We start from the raw sequence: 8,301 nt of genomic DNA, 5'->3' as shown, positions 1-8,301 counted from the left end.
AGACATGACTGAGTGACTAAGCACTCACACACTGTACAGTATTTGTCTTCCTCCGTCTAACTTATCAATAGGCCCTTTAATGAGACTGTGTCTTTGCTGGTTTCATAATTGTTCAATAAATAAGGGCTGCACTTTAATAAGTTTGTTCAGAGGTGACGTGGCCTGATGGAGGTGGTGAAGGTGAAAGCGGTGGTGGTGATGGAGACGATGACGGTGGTGGAGATGGTGGTGGTGGTGGTGATGAAGACGATGACGGTGATGGAGATGGCGGTGGTGGTGGTGATGGAGACGATGACGGTGATGGAGATGGTGGTGGTGGTGGTGATGGAGACGATGACGGTGATGGAGATGGTGGTGGTGATGAAGACGATGACAGTGATGGTGGTAGTGGTGGTGGTGATGAAGATGATGACGGTGATGGTGGTGGTGGTGGTGGTGATGGTCACGGTCGTGGTGATGGATTTGCAGGTGGAAATGGTGGTGGTGGTGCGGTAGTGTGTGTTCTGCCAGGAGCTCCCCACTCTGGCACATCAGAAGGCAAAGTTTGCCCAAATTCTGCCAGCAGGACCCTAAAGAGGACTAGACAAAAGCCCCCTGCTAACCATTCTGAGCTATTAATTGCAGTGTGTTCTGTTGAACATTGGGACTGCCTTCTCCAGGTCAGAACTACTAAACCTCTTCTTAGAAATGGGGCACCTGGTATCCTAGCAGCAATTCTGTGATCAAGAGGGAAGCTATTGATGCAGGAAGGGAAGATGAAGGATTCAGGGGGAACTGGTTCTGGAATCTGAGTTAACGGAGATGCCCTGAGATCCGTGTTGGAGGTGGAGCTGGTCCTCACCAGGGAATACCACTCAGAATTAGGCTGTGGGCCTCCCAAAATACACACTTCCAGTAGAATTGTAATTTATTCTGTTGAGTTTCTGCCACCCCCAGGCCTTCAGGGCAGATTTACTGATGTGTGTCAACCTGGAGGAGCCATGCCCTGGGAAACCAGAGGGGGACCCAGTGGAGAAGAGGGACAGCAGTGGCCTGGGACCTTGGAGCAATGGATCTGGAGAGAATGGCCAGGGTGACCTCAGGTGACACACAGTCCTCAGAGCTTCCCAGGGGGCACCTGAGCACATCTCACCTCCTCAGGATGGAGGCTCAGACCCAGGATCTGAGCACAAAGGGACCTGCTTCTCCCAAAATTTGTGCAGCCCAGGCCATCTCAGTCACTTCTACCGCAGGGAGATTGAGTCACAACAAGCATCATTTCATTTTGCAATGACAAAAAAATAAACAACAATGAAAATCAGATGGAAAGGAAGGAGGAAAAGGGAGGGAGACAGGCAAGCGGAGAGGGAGGGCTCTGCAGGTATGACCAGGAGGACGACGAGGTGGAGCCGGGGACCACGCCTCGTCCCTTTGTTGAAGGGCACCCCTCACTCTGGTCTACAGAGGGGTCCCCCAAAACCCAGAAAGGCAGGTAGAAACCATGGAAAGCCAGACCTGGTCTCTTTGCTCTGAGACCTGGGGAAGTTCAGGTGAGGCTCATGTGCCTGGGGGCCCAGATGCTAAGGGCTTGGCACCACCCGGTGGGGAAAGTACAGACACTGGATGTGGCCCCCCATATCTGAAGCTGCCTCGCCCAGCCCCAGCCCTCCAGCCAGGAAGGCGAGAGGTAAGAGTCCTAGGGAGAGCAGCCTGCAGATGTGGGTGCTGCCTCTGTTCTGCTGCGAGGGGCCGGGCCGGGAGAGAGAGGCCACGCCCCGGGGACAGCTCCATGGTGCTACAGAAACAAACACGGCAGCCGGGTAAGCGTAAACTGAAGGCAGCTTGGCAAAGCTCAAAAAACTCACCAGGCCGCCAAACTTCAGTTTGGCCAAAAATTCAACATGACCTCACCCCCTTTTATAAGCAGCTGTCCTGATACTAATCCTGCCTCTTCCCTAATCCCTTTCTCATGAGCCTGGGGGAACACACCAGGTGCTTCAAGCAAGAGCACTCCACAGAACCCCAAGCTTCTCTGTAACATGCAAGGGCGACGGACCAGGGTCTGCACCGCCAGACGGAAGACCAAGTGTCTGCCGTGCTCACGCTGGGCTCCCATGGGGTCCCTGGCACAAGCCAGCACCCAGCACATATTTGTCAGGTGCCCATTGGATGGCTGCTGATGTCAGAAAGGGAGATGGCATTAGGTCTGTGAATTTACATCCCTTCTGATAAAGGATGGAGAAAATACATTAACTTGGAGTTCCATCAGACGGGCATGGGCTGGTCATTTTAAGAGGACAAAGTAACTAGATGTTGAATTTTGAGAAACTGTGCCCACTGCTCCTCCATGTCCTTCAGGGAAGGGCACATCCAGGGTACTGCCTGGGTCTTTATTCAAATCACACCATCAGGACCAAAAGGAGCTTTCCAGCGAAGCTGCCTGCCCCTTGCCTCAAACCTTCTACACAACCCTGGCCAAGTGGTTTCTCCAGCCTCTGCACATTACAAAAGATACCACCACATCGCAATTCATTCTGTTTCAGGTGTTGGGAACTGCTGTTGAAAATTATTTGTAATTGAGCTCAAATCATGTGTCAGGCCATGGGCCATGTTCTAGGAAGATGACCACGAGCATGGCTGACCTTGTCCAGCTCTCACGACACTTTCAGAGCCTCCTTCCCAACTTGGCTGGTCCGGCAGCAGGTGAGCTGGCCTTGGGGAATGGGCCATGAAGGACGGGCTTCTGGTAAAGCCACTCTCAAGGAGGAGTGGATGCCTTCCAAAAGGATGCCTGGCACTGACCCTGAGGGTCAAAGCCACAGGCCAAGCTCACCTGGCCCTTCTGAGGATACACCAGCAGGACTGCCAGTGATGAAAACAAGGAGGAAGAGAAGGAAGAGGGGGGAAGGGGACCCAGGTACAGGGAAGGTAGCCAGGAATTAGACCTGAGGGCTTGGGTCCAGTCCCAGAATGGCTCCCTTCTAGCCAGGACAGCAGACAGAAGCCCCCAGGCAGTGAATGGACCTGGACGAGCTGGAACACACAGAAGTGGGCACAGAGGGCCTGGTGCACTCAGGGCCCACAGGGCAATCGTCCTTCCAGTGGTCACTTCCCCTGGGACCAGTTCGCCTCTCTGCAACACCCCTCCTGACTGGTGGACCCACAGAAACCATTCTGACTTGTCTGAAATGCAGAAGCTTCCTGCCTGCCTTATCTACCAAAAAATGATGGAGGTTACTGGGTGGCTGGAAACTGGACCTGAAGGGGAAGTGTGTTACCTGGAAACTTGCTGGGCCCTCAGAACTAGGAGCTTCCTAGAAAGGCCTTGGGTGGGGTGGAAATTCTTTGCCCTGGAACAGAGAGCCTAGGAGAAGAGACGGGGCTCTCGGCACCAAGTCCAAGGTCATCTCCATATCACTGTTTTTCCTGCCTGTCCCATGCGGAAACTGGATGAAGGTGGGGACCAAGGCACAGAATGTGGGGGCAGTGGTGGGCTCCACCTAAAACTGGGGTGTTCCCGCATCCCCTGCCTGCCCCCCATGCCCATCCCAATGCCCCAGAGGAAGCCCCCTGCATATGCCCAGCCATGCCTCGCTGGTTTAGGGCAGCACAGTGTGAGTTCCAAGTACCTAAGCAGATGGCACTAGTGGTAAAGAACACGCCTGCCAATGCAGGAGACGTAAAAGACACAGGTCCACTCTCTGGGTCAGGAAGAGCCCCCGGAGGAGGGCATAGCAACCCACTCCAGTATTCTTGCCTGGAGAATCCACTGGACAGAGGAGCCTGGTGGGCCATAGTCCGTGGGGTCGCAAAGAGTCAGACACAACTGAAGCAACTTAGAAGGAAAGCAGGTGGCTGAGGCTTTGGGTCCCTGGTGAGAGTTGGGGCTGGGGAAGGGGGTAGTGAGCAAAGAAGAGGGAAGATTTCCTGATTGTCTGAGCTTCAGTCAAGGCTCAGCGACACTGCTGCTGCTGCTGCTGCTAAATCGCTTCAGTCGTGTCCGACTCTGTGCAACCCCATAGACGGCAGCCCACCAGGCTCCACTGTCCCTGGGATTCTCCAGGCAAGAACACTGGAGTGGGTTGCCATTTCCTTCTCCAATGCATGAAAGTGAAAAGTGAAAGTGAAGTCGCTCAGTCGTGTCCGACTCTTCGCAACACCATCTCTCAAATATAGTCCTGAAGCTACTGCTTATCCAACATCTCCCAAACTTTGTTAGCCAAATATTGCAAACCAACTAACCATCACACTTATTTTTACCTTGTTAGATAGTTTTCAGTCCCCTTAAATCCCAGGATCAATGTTATTCTAGCCAGCTCTGTCTATCATTAACTATGCATCTCTACTCCTTTATATTTAATACCTTATACCTGACTCCATAATAGCCATGTAATTAATATATATCCAAACAAAAACAGAAGACCTACTTACATGAATTCCACTCTATAGGATGGTCATAAAGTCTGAAAACATAGGTATTATGTTAACATATTCTATAACATCAATAAACCATTTGTCGTGTATGGTTTTTTATTGTTGTTGTTTCCAGATTTGGTGGCCACCCTGTACTTAAAAAAAAAAAAGCAAGTAAGCAGAGACAGAGGCAGAAAGAGCAACATAAATCAAAAGCCCAACAGCAAATAAACTGAACTAAAATACAAACCTATCACTGAGAAAAAGACTCAAGATGTTAAGAGTAATAACATCCTAAATTATCACTAATCCTTAGAAGCCTCTACTTCCCTTACAAACTAGAGTCAGATTTTATAAAACAAAAACAAAATGAAAGTATAACTGAATCTATTATGTCTTAAGCTAAAAGTTACTATTTCACTTTCACATTCTGATTCAAAACACTCCAAAACAGTTGACTAGAAAGAAGCTAAACTCAATTTCCTTACATTTAGGACCTAGAGTCACCAACACTTTATAAAAGATAATTTTAGAAATCAAGTAAGGTTATTTTTGCTTCATTTTTCAGTCCAAAATATAGGCACTCAAAGATGTCCAGATGTTGAACAGCTTAATGAACCTTGTCTGAATTACAGTCTTAAATTTAATATATTCAAAAGTTCAAGTTCTGCACGTCAGAGTTTTGATAAAAGTGATAAATACAGTTACAAAAATACATTAAAAGTGAAACCAGTACTCTGAAGGCTTATTCGGGTGTTATAAAGGGAGTCTCTTAGGTCATGAATGGAACTAGTGTTCATTTTCATATTGGAGCACTGAAATAAACAGAAGTTGATTTGCTTTAAAATAAAAAAATCATTAAAAAATCTATCTCAATTCACTACAGCAGGCAAGATCACATGAGACTCTGACGGAATGACTCATAAATGAAAGCAAAAAACAATTATGCATTAAAACAAAAACAAACATCAAAGATCTCTCATGCTTATCTTTAAAAGTGTGCAATGTATTGTGTAAACTCAAGAAGAGACTTCTTTACCAAACTGGATGGTCACTAAAAAAAAGCTGTAAACAGAAAGTAGAAAACTAAGCACCTGCTTTGTCTCTTAAGTACAACAGGACATCATGCAGAAACTTACAAGGCAGGAAAACAAAGGCACAACTTCAAGTAATACATAAACAGCTATGGAATTAAGGGATGCAGTTCGATATACAGGGCAATTTGAGGACAATAAACTAAGAGATGGATTGACTCCATCAGCTAACCTCAACAGAACTGTCAACTAACCAGAGACGGATCAGCAGTCACAAATCAGGGACAGTATTTCAGACACTACTGGCCAACCACTAATCTTTCAACTATGTTCACAAAAGAAAAGGAAAAGGGTCTTTTCCAAACACAAATAACATATATTTTATAGGAACATCCCAAGTTACTTAAACCAGACTTGTTAAAAGCCCTGTCTACCCTTCTCCCACTATTCCATCTTTTCGCCCATTCTCCTGTCCAAGAACTCCTCTATCTGAGACTGGACAGTAAATGGTGTTTTCCCCAGCTTCCCACATGCCTAATGTAGGAATCTCTTTTTTTTTTTATCTTTGGCTCACATTTTAATCTTAGGTACAACACTATTTCCCCCTTCCTACTTCCTCTTTTCATATTTCAGTTTTTGTCCAGTTATAGAAAACCTCCTCTTCCTTCTCTCTTGTTAAAAATAGTAAAGCTCGAATCACAGCTTCTAAGCAAAGTGTAGAAAACGTCACACATGCCAAATCCCACTCATAATTCAAGTCATCCATGAAAGGAGCACAGTTGTAAACTAAGGAAGAGTCTGTTATCAGAACATAAGATCTCTGTGGTCAAGGATTTTGTCTGTTTTGTTGGGCCTCCTGCCTGGAAAGTAGAAAATGGCAACCCACTCCAGTATTCTTGCCTGGAAACCTCCATGGACAGAGCAGTCTGGCAGGCTGCAGACCACGGGGTTGCATAGTCAGACAACACTGAGCACTGAGCACACACACAGGAGCAGGGCAGCCTACAGACTAAATACTATTAAGTTCTACCAATTTTTTTACTTCTCACTGGGTTGGTAACCTAAGACTAAATACTATTAAGTTCTACCAATTTTTTTACTTCTCACTGGCAACCTAAAGTAAGCAAAAGTAACAGGAAGCTCCTCATATCTAAATTTTATCTCCCTTACATTCTATCTTTTTAGAGTCGCTTTGAGTTTATTTCCTCTTTGTAAGAGACTAAGAAGGGCCACCTGTGTTCAACAGATAACACCAGTTCATTAACTCAACTACTGTTTTAATCTGAAGAAGGAAAAACTCTTTGCCAAGACAAGTTTAAGCACCTATGAGTTATATGAACACTCTTAGATTCTCCTACTCATAAGAATATCTATTAACCATCCCTTTTCAAGGTTAGGAGTACACTTATACATACCTGTATCAAGAAAATGCCATTATACTTAAGAATCAGTAACATTACTCTCAAGCACTGGATCCTGGTAAATCCCAGGCCCTTGTTTACTGCCCCTCCAGCTCTCATTCAGTCTCATCACTGATAAGGTGTGGGTTTTGCACACACGCCCGTCACTCCAGAAGGGTGGGGATTCCAAGAAGCTTCTAGGAGTGACTGACTCAGAGCTGGAGAGAGCCGCAGGGGCAGGACAGGCACAATGGGCGCACCCACATCCCACAAAGCACTTTACAATCTTTTCTAACACTTCTGTGGACATGCGGAGTGAGGCTGCAGGGCTGGGGTTCCCGCTGCTGGCTTTCCGTCTCCAGGGACGTGGGGCTGGCCCTTGGTTGGGATTCCTAGGCTGTGTCCCCTCTCCCTCCCAGGGCCCCCACCAAAGCCCAGGGGTCCAAACCCCTACCTCAGGGAACCCATTATTTTATCTCTGTCCTGAAAAAAAAGACTAGGGGGACTGTGAGGCATTTATGCCTCCCACACAAGGCCCTCAGGCCCCCTAATGGACCAGAAGGATTTGTAATCACACGCACTGTCAGTTAAGTCCATGGCTCCACCAAGCCCCTGGCCTTAGGCCCCGCCCTGGCCTCCCTTTCCAATTGGAGGATCCCTGGGCCACCCCCAAACATCTGGCTGGCACACACCAGCTCCAGAACTGCCAGATCGTCTGTCCTTACAGCCCACCTTCCCCACCCCCACCCCTCCGAACCCCTGAATGGTAAGGACCACAGGCTCAGCTGAAGGTAAACGTCAACTGTTTAAACACCGACTGTGGAATCTGCAAACAGACAAAAACCATATCGTGCACGGGAGCCAGAGAATTTGCTCAAAAACAGCTACTCAACGTGTCAGAGGCAGAGGGGTCCTTAGTTACTGAGCAGCACAGAAGGGCTAACAAAAGATACACTCTGGTGTTTCACACACCAACCAGAGTGGGGAGACAAAACAGCTCCCCTGCCAAACAGAACTTTCCAGATGCTGTGGAGATAAAGAGGCGGCGGCTACGGGCTGTGGACTCCCAGCGCTGAGTCCAGCACATCCAAGGGAACCTGAGCTCCCCCAGGCCCTCTACTCAGAAGGCGGCTGAGGTTGCACTGGAGGTTGCACTCCGAAGAATCCACATTCCACTCCAAGCCCCGCCCACTGGGCCGACTCCAGGCGGCTGGAAGGCTGCTTGCGGGCCCTGGGAGCACGGGGAAGTCTCCCAGCTTCATGAACAAAGCTGTCCAGTCCTGCCAAGCATCCACTGGGCTCTGCAGACCCACAGTTTCATGTCCACACCCAGGGCGGGGACCTGCACGTGGGTGCCTTGTGACATCAAGAAGTCTCTCCCCAACTTTTTGTTGTTACTTCAGGGCCTCCCAGGATTTTAGCAAGAGTCCTCCACGAGTTTAGCACAAGTTCAGCTCCAGGGCCCCCACCTCCAT

The sequence above is a fragment of the Bos grunniens genome, chromosome 19 (assembly GCF_055505025.1).
Source record: "Bos grunniens cultivar Pamir isolate PY7600 chromosome 19, Bosgru_T2T1.0, whole genome shotgun sequence".
Taxonomy (NCBI): Eukaryota; Metazoa; Chordata; class Mammalia; order Artiodactyla; family Bovidae; genus Bos; species Bos grunniens.
Note: the sequence above shows the minus strand (reverse complement) of the source record.